The 21,448-nt window shown below is 35.5% G+C and overlaps 1 long non-coding RNA gene across 1 annotated transcript in view; it reads right to left on the bottom strand.

Moving 5' to 3' along the window:
- LOC106950123 (uncharacterized) overlaps positions 1-21,104 on the bottom strand; it is a 28,824-nt gene extending 7,720 nt beyond the window's left edge. The window contains exons 1-2 of the long non-coding RNA XR_001425551.1: positions 20,969-21,104; positions 16,180-16,263 (exon numbers count right to left, since the gene is read on the bottom strand). This is a non-coding gene — a long non-coding RNA (uncharacterized LOC106950123). The remainder of the gene's footprint in view (positions 1-16,179; positions 16,264-20,968) is intronic.
- Positions 21,105-21,448: the final 344 nt, after the last annotated feature.

Raw genomic sequence — 21,448 nt, 5'->3', positions numbered from 1 at the left:
TGTGCTATGAAATTAGCTGAGTCTGAAAAATATCAGAGCGAGACTAAATTAATTTCAGCAGTCAAGACTGACAAAAAATTAATTTTCTTTTATGAAAGTACAAAACAGTCGAGATGCTTCCAGTGATGAAATATAAATCATTTTCTTATTTTAAGATTCTTAGATAATCCTTAGTTTACAATCAGTAACAGACATTCTAGGTGACTTCTGAAGGTAATTGTTTATAAGGGTGTCAGTCATATTTCTTCTGTAAAAAGTTTGATAACTTTGGATCCTTTTCATTCCAGTTCAGAACTATGTTGCACTTTGTCAGATAAAATGTAAATAAAATATACTAAAGTCTGGCAACATGTGAAGCATTTTAAGGGGTGTTAATGCTTTTTTTCAAGACACTTTAAATGTATACAAATATGTATGCATCTTAAATACAAAGGGATTTGTTTTTTTTTATCTGATTCTGCCTACACAGTGCAGTCAGAGAGGGTGTCATGCTTTATTGTGTTTCTTTTTCACTGCATTATTGCATGCTGAAGGAATAATCTACGGATATTATCAAAACTTCATAAAGCCTATATATATTAGCCATTCATTTGGACAGGAGCTCATATTTTTGTAATTATATAAATGTATTTAATTTAGTTACTTTGTGTCAAATAAGGAAACTGCTACCCATTACACCATACAGCATGTTCCCCACAAATGCAATATGATCCTTCCCTTTGTCTTTCGTATCACCTTCTTATATTACTGTACATGATGTTGTTTTTACCCCTCTGCCCTCTGTGAGTGTCTGTCTTAATAGCTTTTCTATGCTTCACAAGCTTCTCCAAGGCTGATGGTATGGCTCATAGAGCCTCAGGGCATATAGGTCTGCTTCACTCTCTCAGAGGCAATACTATTGGCAGTTCATCCAGGTTACAGGATAAATGTTTCAACAGAAGCACCCTGGAGCTTTCTGCTTGTCACAGACACTCTTCATTTGACTGAATGAGTGTGTATGTGTGTAAAACTATTCTTTCTAAACCTCTATCCTCACTGGAGACCTGGAGGGAGAAGTGATTGGTCTTTCGTTGGCCTCTTGGAGATGTCAGTGTGAATCAATTTGAGAGATAGACGGCAGGCCTGTACTCCGAACATGCAAGTTAAGATTATCTCTCATGGGTTCTAACTGAGATTGTCTGCATTATAAGCTACCCAGGGTAGGATAGTGTAAATGATGCGTTTCCTGCTCCCTGCTTTAACTCATGTTGCATTCCAAAGGTTTTAGCTGGATGTGTATTACTGCACTGCCAAATGTTTTACCCCTCAGATTACTTAAGATCAGTGGCGCAAAAAGTGGGTATGCAGCGCATGCAACACATAGGGGCGCTGCACCAGAGGGGGCGTCAAAACCCCGTCTGGAGGGGGTGGCACCCCGATAATGCCTTCGCATACACTTCACCGCGCCCTTACGCTCCTTCACCTCGCGCACATGTAAATGTAAATGTAGCGAGTTTTACCTTTCATGTGTCTTCGTCTCGGGTGGGGGGGGGGTGTAAACATACGGTCGCTCATACGGATAGAGCGACCGTATGTTTTCTGCGCTCCTTCACCCTTACGTACCTTCCTTTGGGGAGGGGGAGGGGCAGATTTATGTTTTTGCATCCACCTGAATAATATGTAGTTGCGCCCCTGCTTAAGATACTATTCAATGTAAAGTAGACAAACTGTTTGCCCTATAATAGATCAACTTTTGAACTTTATATCATGTTATAATGTTATTTCCTCATTTAAAACATACCTGGATCTCAAAAAAAAAAAAAAAAAAAACTGGACAGCTTTGATTCTTTCATGCATGTCATTTGTATAACAAAGTAAAGCTGCAGTCTGTAACCTTTATAAAGAATGTGCTATTTGCATATTTGTTAAAATTGTTTCCATGTGGTGACAGTTTGCTCTGAAACAGATAATCTGTGAAAAGATCGATCTCCTCCACCTCCTCCCTGAGTGACCATTACCATCTGAAGATATACACCACAAAAACAACCAATCAGCACTGATATCACACAGAGCAAATTTCTAGCTAACTGGATGTTTCCAGTTAGCACTGGGAGCCCTGGAAGAAGGTGGAGAAGCTCAGCTTGTTCACAGATAGTCTGTCTCATTCCATACTGTCACGACATAGTGACAGTTTCAGCAAATATGTAAAAAGATTTTTTTTATTTATTTATTTTTAAATAAAAGTTGCATTCTGCAGCTTTAATGTAACTCACTTTGTAGGAGACCTCTGAAAACAAAGACTATTTTAGATCAGATTTGTCGTCATGGTTGTTGTGCCAAACTCTGCAGGTGCACAGTGCTGTACAATCAGGACCATCCATATATGGGAAAAATCTCTTAGGTTATTTCTTTATTTTGGAGTAGCGAAAGTGTTGTTCTTTCGAGGTCTCCCACATCTGAGAGCTGTAAAAGCAAAGCTGTAATAATTTTGTGCTCTACTGGACTGTAAAACAGAAATATCTGATGGAAAGGAACAGTGCAGAGTTTAAATTGAAATATGCAATGCGAAACTAACAGAAATATGAGCTTTTGTCTAACATGAAGAAAGAGAGCAGTAAAAAAAATACATTATTGGTTTAAAAATAGGATATATAAGCAATATCTGGAAAAATAGTCAAAATAATTTGAAAGAATAGGAACATTTAAATTTCCAGCTTGAGTTGTAATCTTAACAATAAACAGCAATGAGATAGTACAGCCAGAGAAGCAGAAATGGATCACAGTGGCCTTTCTGGCATTATGTGACATTTCCTTTCATCTTACATGTTGGAGACAGATTCATGCAGACAGGAGACACAGGGATGTATCGCTTAGGCGCATGGACTGTCAGTGAGCTCATGGCTTGTAACGCCTATGTACCGATGTCAGCAGCTCTTATTGTAAATGACAGCCAACCACAGAAGGAAAAGGTGCTTGAGTGCAAACCGCACATTCATTTGTCCTTACTTGATGTGTCATATTAAAAATTATATATCTTTTGAATTCTAAAATGAAAGATTAGAATCGACAGTTTATAAGTGTTCATGTTCATTTCAACACAACCTGAATGTATTATAGTTTGAATGAATGTGCTCTGTGTGATATCAGTGCTGGTGTCATTAAACAATGAAAAGGCTGGCTGCCTGCCAGAAGCTAAGTGAGCAAATGAAGACACCAGCATGTGGTAGGGCTCAGACAGCTGGGAAGAGATGCTTTGAATAACTCAACATACAACGTATACATCACTGCAGACATTGAACACCAAGAGGATAATTTAAAAATAGTCTTCAGAGATTTGGATTTCTTTCATGCATGAAGGTTTTTTGGTGTCTCTCATATGGCAGTGGGTTATTTAAAATTATCTGGCAACACAACTGAGGCGAGAGGGAATGTAGCATAGTAAAGAGTTTGGAGTGCAATAAGTTTATTTTTTTGTTCCAGATGCTCTATGCTCTACCAGAAGAGTTGAGTTTCAAGCTTGTGTATTTGAGAGACTCTGTGAACGGTGAGTATAAGTAGTTTTTTTTTTTTCTTCTTTTTTTAATGAATAAGAAAACAAATGGTTTTATTTTACTTCGTCAAGTCAATTAACCCAGTTAGGTATCTTTCAAGCTCACTTTAAACATTTTACTTCTGTTTTTGAATCAAGAAAAACAGAATAACTTTAGATTAGACTTTAGATTAGCCTATTTTTGAGTACAATATTGAAATATGACAATAATAGCAAAAACCTTTTTATATTTTTTTCTTCTGTCTACAGTAGCAAGGTAAGAGGTGCTGAGTAGAAGTTTCAAGTAGGTCTGCACTTCTAAGACATTACAAAATTAAACATTCTTTAATTCATTAAAATAACACACATTTAAATAAAAAAAACAACTAAGATTCAGGTACATAGATTGGAGTATTTAGCAAATTATAGAAAATAGAACTGCACAGATACTATTCAACACATGAAAATATGATTGAACAAAAAAAGTAAATCAAAATAAGCATATGTCAAACTTCTGGATGACAACAATACCAGAATAATGCTTTGAAAAGGTCATGCAATTTATGCCATTTTAAATATAGCACAAAAGGTTGTAATACAGCTGCACTAACTGTCCTCAGTAACCAAGGAGACTCTTGCGCCAGTATTTTTTTCCTGGTAAGAATCATACTTCCGAGTATCTCTGGTAGTTTTGTTCACTTGTAATCTAATGTCTACAGTACAGAATGGAAAGAAGGAAAAGAAAAGTTGTTATGCATACCCGGAAAATCTATTTTCCAGTTATTATTAAGCAAAAGAAACTCAAAACAGATGGGTTTTTAGCCTCGATTTAAAGGAACTCAGTGCTCTAGCACTATGACACTATTGTAGTTTGTGGTAGTTGGGGCGAAATGCTGGGGACAAGACTTGGCCTTGTTGTCTAAAGACTTGACAGCTGACTTGGACTTGGACAAATCAGTCATGGGCATCTCTGATATATGTGCCGAGTTGCTTGTATTGGCAGTTAAAAAACGCTGATTAATTTTATTACTCAGTTTATCTCACTACATCATTTGCTTTTAAGCAAAGATGTTACCGTCATTGGCTAACACACACACAAAAAAAATACATCATTATCCACTTTTTGGTAGTGTTTAACAATAAAATATGACCTCAAGCAGATCAGATTGAGAGAAAAATAGCCTCAAATTCTTTCAGTAAAAATATTTGATCGAGTTAGAAATCATTGGGAAAAGGTTTTAAACTGTTCAAAAATGTTCTCAATGAAGTAGCAGGTTGTTTGTCTCCTCCTTTCGAAGTCCTTAGATGCTTTTAAGCGAGGCTACAGGATGCCTTAGCTTCCTTACTTTACAGAGTTATTCAAGTTTAGATTTCACCCAAGTTGATCAGATTAAATAAGGTGGCTTTAAATAGAAAGCAAGACACAAATCTTGTGAACCCACTACTTGTACCGCTCATTCTTAGTATATGTTTACCTGATATTGTGTAATTATGTTATAAATTTATCACCTAACTCAAAGTTTTGAACACAAAGTCCTCTCTTCTTCATAATCTACACACTTGTCAAAAAAGCTGGGAAATGCAAATGTTATGCATATTTGAAACTGCTAAACAAACAGATGGTAAGCAGTGGAGTGTAAGTTCTAAATGGCACTTACCTGAGTCTTGCTTTCTATTTAAAGCTACAAGCTAAAGCAAGAGCAGATGTCCACTAATGAAACACAAACACATGAGTTTTACTGGACTGTGCATTATGTGCATCTGCTGTGTGTGTTGTGTTGGAAGGAAAGATTTCCACTGTGCAAGACAAAAAAGACTGCATGTGTGTCAAGTGAACCCAGATGCATAATGTATTTTGATGATGACATAACTTTCATTCCGCTCAGATTCAGTGTTTTTTTTCAATAAACTGGTATTACTCTTCCTAAGCTAAAATAAATGATCTACATGTTCAATAAAACCAGTTTAAACTTTCAGACATAACAGAAATCTTAGGTGGATCTGTTTTCTTTGCATCATCAGTTTGCCAGTGACTCTTGGATATTCCCCACAGACCGACTGGGAAAAAAAGCTCAGAGGAAAATTAATAGTACTGGTTGTATAAATCACACAAGGCCACCGTTACTTAAAACAGGCGTGTTAAAACTGAATGTGGTTGACATTTTGATGGCACAAATAATATATGAGGCAAATGGCAACCTACTCCCTGGTAAATTTTTAAAAGGTTTCTCTTGCACAGATGGAGGGAAATAAAGGAAGGGGTACATGTAAAGAAACAAAAGCCCAGATTTTGAAGTTGTCTTTCTGGAGTGACATTGCAAAGTGAGTAATTTATTTTTAAAAGCAAATGGTTAAAACTGAAAAACTTAACTTGAGGTTTTGTACCATAAAATACATTGTATGCTCGGCACATAAAATGCAACACATTTCTAAAACAAACCTTTATCCACAGCAAAAGATGGAGATCACCTTGCTCTGGAAGAAGAATACTTCACAAAAGGTTTTTGTTTTGGCAACGAGGGAAAGTCAGGTTAAAAAAAAAGTATATAGTTTTATATATGACTGTCTTCTGTTTCGACCCAAAAGCTACTAGCTCTTTGAATTGCCTTGTTGCTGAAATTGAAATGTTCTATAAAAAGAAACTTGACTTGGTGTTATTATTCTTTTTTTTTTCATACAGAAAGATCAGTATCTTTATGCTGTCCACACATGAGGGTTTCTGTCTTGTATTTTTTTTATTTTATAAATCGTACTTTGCCAGTCTAGAGTCATATACAGCAATAAACAATAACATTAAATATTGAAATAAATCTGTCTTATTTCCAATTTATGAGACAGTTGGAGTTTAGAGGAGATTTTTCTGTGATATAAAAGGGAAATTTAAAAAAAGGAAAAAGTGCATACTAATATACAATTTTATTTTTTATAGTATTTTACTAAATACAATGTTTTTCAAGCTTGTTGCCCAATTTATGTTGATGTATGCCTGACCTTCAGCTTAAAATAAGTGTGCTGTTTGCTCATGGTTCTCCTGACAGATCACAAGCTCTTGAGCCACCTGTGTCCTGCAAACTATTCTTGTCATAGAGGCACCAGATGTCCTGGAAAAAAAAAAAAAAAAAAAAAACATACAAAAATAATAAAAAGACTGTTTACAGCGGGGAAGCATATATATGCACACACACACAGACACACACATGCATACATGCATGCACTGTTTGTTGTAATCAGCACAAACAACAAAAAACTAGAGCAAAGTTTAAAGGTTTCTGTCTATTCTCTCTCTGTCAGCTATTCCTGTAAATGTTTACTTTTGTTCTCTATGTTCACAGTCAAATAAAATTAAATATACTGTAATACCTAGGAAAAAAGGTTAGGTATATTGGAAATGGTTACAAAGTTACGACAAGTATGTGAAATGTCATTTGGATATTAAATAATTCAGAGCAAGGACATACTGATGTTAAACAGACGAAGTTAAAGGAAATCACTAATGTGTCAAGATCTAAAGAGAGCTCTCCTTTGTAAATGAAATAATGTACCTCATATACACAAATCTAAATATAAATCCCACAATGTTGTATACAAAACAGGTTTTGCATTCAGTTTGACATGCAAAGAAATTTGATATAAATAACTGCAGAATAACATATAAATAACAACAGAAGTCTGAAATAAAAGGGAAAGAACTCTCCTAAAACTGCTTGATAAAAAAAACAATTTGTGCAAATTTTCCAATCCAGATGTAATATAAATATAACTCTAGAATGATAAGATTTTTTTTTCCCTCTTTTGTTGTATCGCTATAGTTTGCAGTTGTGTGTACCACAATTGGTATTCAAATCTAGAGTTCATGTTTGATTGTGTGTTGACAAGTCAAACCATAGTTTTGAAGTTTTTTGCCTTTTTGTTAGGGGTGGGCATTTATTATATCGTTTATCATTTATCGTGATAAATTTCTTATCACAAATTCTTAAATTTCTTATTGCTGTTTTGATAAATTCCAGTAAATGTTTAAAACCCTCCAAAACTGCCACATTGTTGGAATTGTTAGCTTTGCTATTTTCTCCACTGTTTGTTCAGTAAGAGTTTCAATAAATCAGTCAGAAAATGTCAAAGTAAAACTAAAAGCGGTAACTGTTGGTAATTGTAGTGTTATGTTTGTTTTCTTAAGATAATCATTTTTTTCTGTCAAGCCTCTTCAGTAACACAACACACTCAAAAGTTGTTTATTTACTTCACTGTGACCTTTCATTGCTGAATCTTTGAGATGGTTTAAATTGAATACTTATAGTGGTCTTAGGGATTCTTTGTAACCATTAGACACAGTTCAATGGATTCTCCACGGTGGAGTTAAAATAATACCCACTCTAGCATGTTAAACTCCTGAGGTTCTTTCCTAATTAAATGTAAAGCTTATATCAAAGCTGTTAATTGCTTCTGTGTCTGTGAATTCCAAGGGATTTTCGTGATTTTTTTTGTTTTCCATTTTTTTGTCCCAGCATGATTAAACACTGAAAAGAAAATGCTGAACATTTTGTTAGTTTATTCAACCAGTGTGGTTTGTCAATACAATTTACATTGCAACTTTCCACAACAACTATTGTGGCATTTTACTGAATATACTTCACAAAAAACAAGCAATGCATAATATCTAACATTGTAATGAATGAGCATGCTTCATTATTGGAGAAAAAAGATAACACATTAATTTGATAATCATGAGGCATTAATTCTTCTGTGAGGCTTTTATCCTCCAGCTCCAAAATAATTATCTTGGATTAGTTATTTATTAAGTGAACTATTGTGTAGTGGGAAGGGACTTTGTCTATTTTATTTCCATTCTGAGCAGTTGTATTAGTTGTTGATATCTGAGGTAGAGAGTAAAATTTCGAACCCAGCTGCACTAAATAAAAAAGCATTTCTCAAACACTCTTCACTGCCTGATATTAAATCAGACTAATATATTTCCTGCGTTGGGTGTCTAAGATAATCTTTCAATTTAATGTACATTAAATTTCAGTGGAGCCTTTGTCAGAAGCAATACCTGTTATTGCACTTGGAGCTTAATAAAATTGCCATTAGATATGCTAAACTGAACTATTAAAACTGTTGTTGAAGCATCATTCTTCCCACAGAGCTGGAATAACTTAAAAAAATGTAATTACTTACTCATTTCATTATTTCAGATCAAGCAGATTTGCTATTTGGTTTTGATTTATTTTATTGCCTTCCCTTTGCTAAACCAGCATCTTAAAGTGAAGATGGGGGAGATGTTTTATTAGAAAATTTTGTCTTCATCATCATTCAAAAAGTTTGTTGAATGGGGCTCTAAATGTCTGGCTTTCATTCTCATTAAGTGGAACTTTTTACATTTTAATACAATACTCATAAATTAGTCCAAGGAAATTCAGAGTGGGTGTTGTTCATGATTACTATTATATGCATATTATTTGTAGTGTAAGACTGAAAATAAAACTACACACAAAAAAAGAAACAAGGTCAGTTGATTTTAATCTATGCTCATACAAACAAATAAAAACATTTTTCAGCTGTTTTATGCATTTTGTCCATTGGATCAAAAACAGTCATTGCCTGTTTTTGATAGAAGCTGGGGGAATGTGTTTTTTTTTTTTTTTAAATGAGACTTTTGCAAAGGTTGAACACATCTGAATAATACAGTTAATCAAATTTTTCACATTTGAGATGATTAAACTGTACGCAGGCAAAGAAATGTTATTAATTTTAAATACAATTATTTTTATGGCTTACTTTTGGCTGGCACTAGTGACCTATTTTCCATTTTTCTTACAGTAGGTAGACAGGAAGAGGGCAGAGAGAAGGAGGAAGACATGCGGCAAAGCTACTGACATTGGGAATCGAACTCAGGACAACACGAGGATTATAGCCTCCGCATTCGGGGCACCTGCTCTATCCGCTCTACCCACTATGTCACACGACACCTTGCAATGATATTTCTTGATAATTACAGAGTTTGGGTCACACGTCAAATGGCGAAAAAGGTGACCACTCGTAATTCTATCGGTTCACAGCACCATTGAAAAATCAATACTTTTACATTGACATTCAAAGGGAAAGTGTCACATCCATGACTCATTCTCTTTGGAGAGATCAGAGCAAATAGTCAAATACCAAACTGTATGTGCACATGTCTATTTCTTAGTGGTAATAAAGGAGAGATGGTATGTGTTGCTGTGCACATTGTAGGGTGTGAAGCTATGGTTGATGTTGAGTGTATAGTTAAATTTCCCTTGATATATGTGTGTGTTCTGGTGTGTTGCAGAGAATGAATGAGAGTTGAGTTTGCATGTTGAAAGACTATCTGCTGGCCTATGTGGCTCAGTCTGCCTAGTGCAGACTGTGTGACCAGTGGCAACAAGCTTTAACATGTGCTGACAGCTAATCAATACCAGATAGTGTTTTTCAGCTTTTAGGAAGAACTATTTATAAACAGGCTGCACCATCACACTGCAGCCCAGATCAGATATTTCCATGGGACGAACCAAGTGCTGCACAACTAGATTTACACAAGCATATAGACAATTACAGTTTGTAAGATAATGATAGGTTTTGTTTGGTTAGCAGTAGGATTACTCACCATCACACTGCATTTATTTATTTATTTTTTTGCATTCTTTTTTCAATGTGAGATTTTAAAATGAAAATATATATTGATGATTTTCAAATATGCACAAATATTCTGCAATCAGTAATTAACCACTGATGAATTATTACATTTTTAGTTAAAATTGAGAAGAAAATAGGAATTTGGCATTAGGCACTTTATTGTGAAAACCAAAAGGTTTAACCAGTGGTGTTGGTTCTCAAGTATGAAGGACCAAATCCTCCATATGGGTAACCACAAAATGGCTAACACTCACAAATAAGGTTTGGCAGGGAGCTCTCCTCATCCTCACTGCTGATGATGACTTGAAGGTGAGCAAGAGCACACCTGCTCATTTCACCCTCTGGAGAATGACCTGTACTCTATGGCACCCTCTAGTGGTGTGGAGCTCCAACACAACCAAAAGGACAACCCAGACACAACAAACCACATTACTGACACGACCACCAGCAACCGCCACCTGGCGGTCCAGACAACATAGACGGCAAGGAAGACTTATGGATGAGAGAAGGATCCAAAATGAAGAAACGGGATACCCAAGATCGGTCCTGGAGACTCTACATATTGACAAGGTACAAGTAAAGAAAATGGATGGATTAATGAACTTTCTATTAAGTGTGTTATAAGCCAATCAAATTTCTATTTATTAGTTTATAGAAAAACATAAAGCTTAGTTACAGAAACATAAAAGAACAGAAATGTGAAATAAAATTGCTTTTAAGTCTTTTGTATAATCTTTATTACTGCTGCCAATTTTTTTTCAATTACTATAGAAAAGAGGGACGAGAAGATAAACAGATTCAAACCAATTACCAGACAGAAGAGAGGTGGAGTCATGATTTGATCCAGCTTTTCAAATGAATCTAGATGCATTGCTTTTTAAATATTTGAATACATAAAATAAAATGAACTCTGCTGCTGTGGCAGCTGAAGAACCCTGCAGAAGTTTATCTTTATGTGCTCCCCACTTAGGGATGGAAACAACATGAAGCCATTTTATCTAGATTCCACACACTAACCAAACAGTTTTCCTTTTTGTCATTTATTTTCAGCCAATAATTCAATTTTCCCTTTTTTAGATGATTTATGAAAATGTAGTGCTTTCAGAAAAGTGTGGTGGTTTAAATAAGTTATAATAAAAATTGCAGTTTTTAAGTGGGCAACATCCACAACTAATCAAGCTTCTTTCTGTTGTTTTTACCTAAGGGCAGTCCAAATATTGACGCGCTCATGCTTGAAAAAGAAAAATGCGGGAGAGTTAGAGAGCAAAGCATGAAAACAATTATGTAAGGAGCAGTCTAATCTCACAATCCTGATGCAAGACGATAATATGTTGACAGAGAGCATGAGAGAACTTCTTCAGTTCCTTCTCAGCATTCTTGTCCTGCTTTTTTTGCCTTCAGTCTGCATCGCCCCAGATTCTTGCTCTCCTTTTCCCTTCAACCTTACATGAAGTTCATTCCACTCTGCTAATTTCCCACCCACCATCTTTTGCTTTCGCTCTCATTCTCACTCTTCGTCTTCTCCACCGATGTCGCGGTAGCTGTTATGTCACTGTGTTTCACTTACCAGGGGACCCCCATTAATTACCAGGTGGGCCAAATCATAAATCTTGAATATGGTGACAGAGAGAGCTGATGAAGAGCGACATTTGATTGTGGGACCAGCTTGCAAATTAGTGAGCCATTCAGTCAGTCTTCCCAAAAAGCAGTTTATTGTTTAGTAAGTCAAAAAGTCATTAAGGTTTAAGAGTGAATGGTAGAAAATGTTTTATTTTGTGTTTAGCCAGGCTGGCTATGATTTCAACATCTGATAGTTAACTAGATATTTAAACCACCAATGCTGTTGTGTTAAACATTTATTCAGTAAATAATCTAATTCACAAATGCAATATGTTTCACAATACCATTCTATGTAAAGACCTGGGAAGGAAGCCACTCAGTCTACAAGTGGCACAGCATTTTTTCCTAATTAAGCTTTACAACCTTCTATTGTAGTACAGCCACAAAATAATTAAAGCAACAATAGAACGATAATTTGCATAAATGTTTGCCTCAGTTCTGCTTATTAATTCTGCAGTTAACATATGTGTACATGGATACTCACACAACAATGAATTTAATGTCCTAGTTATGTCATAGAGTACTTATATCTATAACCTGGTGGAAATGTCAAACCCAGTTTTCCCTTTTTCAATGGGGAAAATGGTGTTCCTGTTCTTAAGTCTTTGATGACAAAAGACTATGAATAATGCATTTAAAAATAGTCTCTCAGTGTCACATCATGTTGTAGGATCATGCAGAAAATCACTAACTTAAGCAGAATACCATAAAAACTTATTTATTTATTTATAGCGGGTTCACCCACCATACAGGAAATTTGTTGCACTGGCAGTCAGTCACAGAGCAGTAACCAGCCAAGCATCACCCAGCCATGCAGTCGTCATCCATGTTGCCCGCCTATTACAAGACTCATGCCGCTGCAGCAGCGGCAGCATGAACCCCTGAAGCTGACTGCTTGTGACAGGACCTACATTACATAAGGAAGACGAGGAGACTGTGGAGTCGGTGAGGCATCTCTGATGGATTTGTTTGTTTTCACAACGTCTTTGGTTGAGGATGATTCCGGAGTTTAAGCTGCTCCTCAGCTCATGTCACAGGACATACTATGCAGGGTTATAAATACTACATTGTTTGCTCTGGTTAAAGTCTAATATATATATATATATATATATATATATATATATTAAACCTGACCTGATAATAATAAACTGTAATTAATCATTGATTGAAAAAACTATCTATTACAGTTTCATATTATGTTAGAAACATGTGATTCCAGATTTGAAACTTTTTAATAGATCAAATTTATATTCTGTACAGGCATTCATTAACCACAAGTGCAGGTTAACTCCTGGTCCATTATTTCTAAAAACTTGCAGTAATCTGGTATCTTAATCCCTACCTACAAAGCCAGATGGATGGATGACCTCTAGAGGTAAGTTCCAGCACTGAGGAAAAGTCTTGGGCCATTCCCACTCCTTTCTGAACTACACTGTGACTTTCAGTGCAATGCACCTCAAAGCCCTACCATCTGCTTATAGTAGCTCTCTGCTCAACAGGGCGTCCTCACCACTGCAAACAAGATCTGGTCTGGAGGTGAGTGATGAAAAGAGTAAAGTTACTGCAGACCCTCAACTGCTAAAGAAGGTTTGGCCCACAGCATGTGGAGCTCATGTCTGTAACCTAAATTACTGTACCAACAATTTAGATGACAGCATAAAGCCAAACAGGCAACAATTAAATAAATCAACAAATTGTTACCTAGGCTAAATGTGAAAGTTTACTAAAAGTTGATATTTATTTGACAAAAAAAAAAAAAAAAATCTGTCTTTACCCTTTATCATCTTGTGGTCTTAGCGCAACGCTCAGAAAGAGCATGGAAAATGCCAAGGTTGGACAGAGAGGAAGCGGAGGGGTTCTCCCGTTAGACCGTCAATTACCGAAACAACATAAAGAAATCGTTAAAGCCTGCCAAACCTTACACAGAGTAAGAAACTTGTGGGATCTAAATGACCCTGTGTTTTAAGACCACAGTAGGGTTAAAAGACAAATATATATATTAAATTTTATAATTTAACTCATTTAAAATTGTATCAATATTTTTATTTCATGACTGCATCCTGACGACACACAATGCAGACTGTAGCATGTAAACAAAATAAATAGGCCAAGAATGACATTAAAAACAAGAATGATTCAGTCTAAAAGAAAATATATAATGCATTTAATAAGTCTCCACTTACCTATTTGTTATTCATATTTACCTACTATAAAAACACGACATTCAGGAACGTATTAAAAATATAGCCTATTTCTACACACACACACACACACGTTTGTGTTGCTATCTTTGTGAGGACTTTCCATTGACTTCCATTAATTTCTACAGCCCAAACCTTACCTTTACCCTTTTCCTAACCCTAACCATCACATACCTAACCCTAACCAAAACTCAATTCATACCTTAGCCCTAAATCTGTCTCCTGACCCAAAAACAGGGTTTCCCCTCGTGGGGACCCGGCTCCGGTCCCCACGAGGAGCAATTGGTCCCCACAACGTAGTATATGTCAGGAAAATCATCCCCACAAGGTATTACAAACAAACGCGCGCACACACACACACACACACACACACAACCATATACAAACTTAAAGAAACTACCTTAATTCTCATCTCCATAGAATTGTTTTCCATCTCATTTTTTAAAACTGAAAATAGCTTCAAAAAGATATCAACTCACAGTGTATATTGTGCCAACTAAGATCTTATTAGCTTTGCTACTGTCACATCCTTTGTCTCTCGTATTTTCACTTTATCTAGCCAATCAGACTAAAAATAACCCCATATTAATCTCAGGGGTCATTTAAAAATAGCTGTCTGATTGTTGTGCCGACTAAGGGGTTTGAACTCAGTGCTGAACCAGCACCTATAAAATACCCCTGTCATTTACCTGACAACACCACCTGCTATAGTGTCCATCAGGCATTATCGTTGTAACAGAGGTGACAATAGGGGAACATCCCATCAAGGCTTGAACAAAAAAGGAGATGATGTTCTACAGTATCTTGACAAAAGAATCCAATATAGATTACAGAACAGACACCATTTTCCCACATTTGAACTGCAATCCTCAACTTTTATTTACATTTTTAGTGATAGATCAACACAGTCATAATGTGAAAAGAAGCGTATTGGTTGGTTTCAGAATATCTAATAGCTATAGAATATTTTATCAATATAGATACTACCCTATACTAATTTAGATATTAATAGAAAATATATATCAAAATATCAATTAATACTAGTTTAGATCTAAAGTGTTGTGTGCATTTTTATTCATCCTTGAATATTATTAAGTATTAAGATTTTTAATATTTTGAAATGTAGCTCAGCTCTATTACTACAGAAGAAAACACAACATATTGCATTATTCAGTGGAAATGGAGTTCTTCCACACATTAAGCTTTGCTTGTAGGCTGAAAAGGTTTATCTCTGGAGAAATATTTGTAAGTTTTGTTTGGTTCTTTCATTTCCTTCACTTGTAGAAATTGGAAAAGGCTAAATAAAACTACTCTTGCGAGATTAATACTACCTGGAAAGTTTATTCTATGTCCGTGCCTTCTTTTACAACCATGCACATCATCATTGTTCACCCTTAAAACAATTCTAGAATTACTAAATCTAAATATATATATACATGTAACATAATTATTCCAAGTTTGATTCCTTGCAAAATATTAGTTTTGAATTCAATGCTTCTTTTATCATATTTATTTGAGGCTGATAAAAAAAATAGCAAATGTAAATCAGAGCATGCTGAGCCTCTGACCCAAGGTGACCTGATGTCTCCGTTTTCCCCGTCGCTGGAAATGTCAGTGCAACAGTGTGTGGAAAACAGATTGCAAGGTGAAAAAAAGATACTTTATGTGGCAAGAAAGACAGGTCAGGCTTGTTGACCAACTGCTGTGAAAAACTTGGTCAAAAGGTCGCAGGTACTGAGACCACTTGACAAGCAAACTCCTTTTTGAGTGGGAAACCAAGTGAAGATGAGGAGAGGTTGAAGACTATCATGATGAAAATAAAAAAGGAGATGGAATTGTCATACTGGATCAGATATTTTGACTGCTGGTGCATTCTTGGAAATCTAGGTGATCAGTGAAGCTTTATGTGCTAATAAAGTGTTGAATTAATTTTACAACTACATTCAGTACAAATGAAGACTTCTCAGGAGAACACTAAGTGAAAAGCTACAACTTGCAAATTACAAATGGAAGTAATTATTTTGTCACAGTTTGATACATTTCTATTTCAGTAGGCTTGAAATAATGTCAATATTTCTTAATGAGAAATGAAAAATAATATTTGATGTTGGCTTCTGTTGCCAGCTGCACAACTGCACAGAAAACTGGAACTCAATTTATCAAAATGTCAAGTAAAACAATTAATGACAAGTGAGTACATACCAGCTTCTTGAAGATTTGTCCCTTTTGGTTGTACATTTTAATCATCATCCCTCAGGGATCCAAATTATCTGCCAACAGGGTTGCCTAGAAAGAGAGAAAACATCAGATAAGGTTTGTCTTTGAGTCAATAAAACAAATAATTGCTACAGAAAGCCTTTTGATATATGTTGATGTTGATATATGTTGTTAATAGTTTTTCAAGGAACTGTAGCTACAAACACCGATGGACTTCAGAACTCTGTAAAAAGAGATCTGGGAAAAGTAAAAAGAAAAACAGTTTTGTTAACTTGTTGTAAACCCAATTTTCTGTTTACCTTGAGTGGCTTTAATTGTGCATTTGACTACAAATGTGTTCAGAGTTCACCTATTATATTTGCTTCCTAGGGCCTTGCGGGAAATCAGAGAATGAGCAAAATGACTTCAAGTGTTATTCCCTTTTAGTTCCTCGTGCAAAACATGGATCGACTCCACTTACATAAGAACCGTCCACTCCTAATCATGTCGACTATACATCAGATACTTCAGCACAAACACTCACACATATAATTCCTTCAATGACAAGGTAAAAAGTGTATAACCTGACTATGACTAAGTTATGGAAGATGCATCTGCTCATGTGCATAAGCAGGTGCCATGTATAGTAACCCTATGTGCACTGCATGCTGACCTTGGAGTCTCCCTATGCTGGCACTCAGGATGTGACTCCAAAAATAACTAGTGCCAAACATTGATTACTGCTAGCACACAATGCTGCACAGAGCAGTGTAGAAAAAGGACAGGGACAGAGATATCGGCTTCACAGTTAACAGTTATTTCCCTGTCTCTGTCTGACTGTCTTTCTCTCTCAGGCCTTGCGCTTATTTGCACTTTCCATTACTCGCAGGCATAGCAAATACAATATCGGGCAGTCAGTCTGTTGTACACTATTAGGTTGTTTCAGAACCTCTGTTACTAGTGTTTTTATGTACAGGGGTTGGGATTGTAATATGCAAAAAAATATGATCTTTGTGATCATTAAGCTTTGTTTTGTATTGGCAATTTCATTTTTTATTGAAATAAACAAATTTAGAAGATAAGTATTTCTGCTACTATGAATACAGTTCTTTTAACCTGAACTTGGTAAATATTAGCATAGACTGTGACAAAGAGACCAGGACTCAATTGAAGAATCTCTTGACCTAATTCATCATTATATTATTACTCATCTGCAATCCTCATTTTTTATTTAGGCCCCTACTGGCAGTCTCACCAAAGCCCACTGCAATGTTTACAGACGTGTCCTCCCTAATTTTAGGAATGGAAGCATGGCGGTAATGGAGAGTGACACTATCTAGCCAGCGCTCTTACATGCTGTAGGGCATTTTAAAGCTGTGGCTGCAGCCACCCACATATAAGTTCTGCGACCAACATGTCAGGTTGCTTACAGATGTACCAAAGAAGGCACAGGATCATCAACATATGCAAGCTTTATCCTTGATTCTTGTTAAATTATAAAAAGAAAAACTGATTAAGCTTTTTAGCTGCTGTAGGCATGCTTAATTCTTACAAAATCAGAAAGAATGTACTTTAAGCAGAACTACCACCATTCCAAGAGCAACACAAAGTATCAAAGTTTAACATCTTTCTCCATATTTCTTGAGTTGGAGTAAAGAAAACAAACAATAATCTGCGGTAGAATGTCTGTTTTTAACAATAATCACACAATTACTGATATTCTTTCAAATATTCTTAGAATAAAAGGAACTTAAGCATTTTCAAGTTAGCGCCAATTCACATCAAATATCTCATGACCATTCAAGAAAAAAAAAGAATCATTTCAATTCAATCACACATACATGTCAACTGATACTAGTTATCAAACAGCACAGTAGCTCAGGTTATAATTCAGGTTCTTTCTCCTCAGATTAATGTGATGCTTAGCTGGACTTGTTTACGTCATGACAGCAACAGAATAAGACAAATTGCCCAGACATGCCAAATGCTTGTTAGGTCTAACCTTTGGGAATTTCAGGATCTATATGAAATAAGAGTATTCTCAATATTTCCAGACCCTCAACATGTTTTAAATGCTGAGTTAGGCAGCACTAATGGGCAATAACAGAAAGGCTAATCAAAAGCTTTGGGAGTATTCCCAATGGACTCTAACAGCTGGTTCAGATCAGAAAAAAGGCTGGGGTCCACATTTTTCCCTCTTCCTCTTTGCCCACTCTTTAATCTCCAATGAATACATAGCATGTGCTGATACAGAGAGAAAAGAACTCCACAGGCTTCTTTTTTTGTAAGCTTTACCTTTTCAGTGTAGCTGCTTCAAGCAATCGAAAATAATAAAGTTTAAAACTATTCTAAAAAGCATCAGTGTTATCACTATCCTTCTGAGACAACCAATTACATATTCAGGAACCTCACTGGACTCAGAAAACTGACAGTGAAGCAGATGGAACTGCATAACCCAACTCAAATTGATGGACAGAAATAATCAGAAAAGGCACAGGAAAGAGTGTTTGCTGCAGCAAATTAGCCGGACACTGAATGTTTCTGGTGAGTGTTGAGCAGTCATCTTCATAAAAGTTGTGAGGTTATTTCTTGAGGTGTTATGATGAAGAGCTGTGAAAAGAAAAAAATTCTAGCACTCCATGAGTTTTTCCTGTCAGCAAGATACTCGAGTTAGAGGTATCGCCTTCTTTGAATTCGGTATCTTCATGTTTTACTTTCCATATTTGTGACTGCATGCTGTGTTTTTACATTTTTCTTAATGAAGTATGCAGTAGTATAAGATCCATGTATTGTCCAAAAAGCTCTTATACAAAACAAATGATCAAGCTGCTTGAATGAAAATATAGACTATTATTTAAGGGAACCAACAGGCACAAAAGTAACAATAGAAAAGGAAATAAAAAGGAATAACTACAGAGCCGACATGACGTCAACAGACTTCTAAACAAAATATTTGCTATTATAATCTTATAATTTTCTTTGAATATTGTTCCAAGCTGAAAAATAATACAGTTTTTAAAATATACCTTCCATTGTTTATCCAATATATATTCAAGCAGCAGAGTTCTATTAAAATAATATGAGTGAAAACTGAACCTAAATACTTAGTTTTCATATAGCTTTAAACAAGTTATGCCATTATTCCAGTTTTGAAAATATGCCAAAACTGATATATTTTCACTTTCCAATTCTGATACCTGAATTATTCTTGAGTTTTTGGGTGATGCTAACCAAATGGAGATAAAACACAACATTTCATACCATGAAGATGAAATACAACATTATCAGATATGAAAAACGGGAATAATGTCTCCAGACAACGAAATATTTCTAAGCTAAATTACATGTGAGATAGAAACTTTTTATGATCATTTATCTATGAAATTCACAATAAAGCTTATCTGCAAAAAATAAACTGATTTGTGTGTTATGCTTTAAGTGCACGGGTATGAAATAGTTTTTTTACACATATGAAAATGAAGAATTAGGAGCAGACAACAGATAATGTGTGTGTACAAGATGGGGGCAATAGAGAAGGGTTGAATTTTCTCAAAGCCTTTCTGAGTCACAACAGTTGACTTTTTCACATGGCCTGCCACTAACCAGTGAAAAGTTCAGTAACACTTTATTTGAAGGGGGTAAATAAGACTGTCATGACACTTTCATAAACATGTCATAACACCTGTTATGAACATGAATAAGCCTTCATGAATATTTATGACTGTTGTCATAAAGCGTCATTCGGTAAATTATGACCCTTTTAATACAAAGTTGACATTATTCAAAATGTCTTTGTTATGACAACTTGACATTAACCAAGAAATCATTAATGTTTAAACTTTACCTTTAATAACATAAAGTTACCTAGTTTTTAAAGTGCAATAAGTAATACTTTTATAACAAATTTATATCAGTAATGATTTCTTGGTTAATGTCAAGTTGTCATAACAAAGACATTTTGAATAATGTCAACTTTGTATTAAAAGTGTCATAATTTACCAAATGACACTTTATGACAACAGTCATAAATGTTCATGAAGGCTTATTCATGTTCATGACAGGTGTTTATGACAGTGTCATGTCAGTCTTATTCACCCCCCTTCAAATAAAGTGTTACCAAAAGTTTAGTGTTGCATCACTTAGATAAGTAATAATTCACAAATACCATCTTTTTAAAAAACAAAACTGGAATAATGATGCATACTGCAGTGTGACTGCATGACTGGCTGAGATAATTTACATTTTTAAATTACACTTTTTATCTTAACTCTGTAGCTTTAAGTTATTCTGTTCACTGAATCAAAGAGTGCCAATCAAAAAACAAAGTAAGACAATACAAAGGACCAAACACATGAAAATTAGGATTTTCCTTCATTTTCTTTGGTTTTTATAATTCGTTTATCTCTTTCTGTGTGGTTTTGCTTGTCGGAAAATTAATTGGATGTTTCAGTTGTTATTTTTTCTCTGTATAAGATCATGATAAAAAACTATTCAAGATTCATTATGTGATTTTGCATGTACCAAATTTGGAAAGAAAAAATAATTTCCCAATTACAGAGAGAAATTAATTTGGCTTTGCCCAAATTAATTTCTGCATCCTAAGAAAAAAAAATCTCCCTTGTGGTCTAGAAAAAGAGACATATAATCCCTGTGGACCAGGATTATGTTGAATAGATAGAGGATTTCAGAAGGAGTCAACAGTGAGTGTGATGGAGGAGCCGTGACGAGCTGGGACTTTGTCCTACAGTAAAGTCCGTACAAGCACACCTGCATACATACACCCGACATAACTTACTCTTTGGTTTCAGCACAAACTGACGTGGTTCGTCGTGGGTGCACACGCGGTGTTTCTGCCTCAGCTGTCATATCCGTCCTAGCTTGTATAGCTTTTAATTTTCCGTATCAAACATTTTCCCAATTCAGATATTCAAAAAAAGCTACTTCCGGATTATAGCGCGCCGGGTGGGAGTCACGTGACGAGGTAGTGACGTCTTCAGGACGTTTTATTATTGAGGGTTGTGATTTTGGTCATGGGTTCATTTTTTGTTCAGGATTGTGGGCGGAGCCTGTGACTATAAAGAAAGGGCTCTGCACTGTCAAGCGTCAGTCTGAGTTTAGATTTCCAACAGGCCACACTGCATGTGATATGAAGGTACTGCTGTGTTTTGTCTGTTCTTTTTGTTTTTTTTTTTGTTTTTTTAAACCTGCCTGGCTGTCCATTGTGAATATGCTGCACAGCTTCTTCAACTTTTTTTCACCTGAAGATGAATAAACA

Source organism: Poecilia latipinna, unplaced genomic scaffold (genome assembly GCF_001443285.1).
Source record: "Poecilia latipinna isolate Pla-1442-1.1 unplaced genomic scaffold, P_latipinna-1.0 Scaffold380, whole genome shotgun sequence".
In the NCBI taxonomy this organism is placed as follows: domain Eukaryota; kingdom Metazoa; phylum Chordata; class Actinopteri; order Cyprinodontiformes; family Poeciliidae; genus Poecilia; species Poecilia latipinna.
The sequence above is the reverse complement of the archived record's forward strand: the minus strand, read 5'-3'. Positions and strand labels throughout refer to the sequence as shown.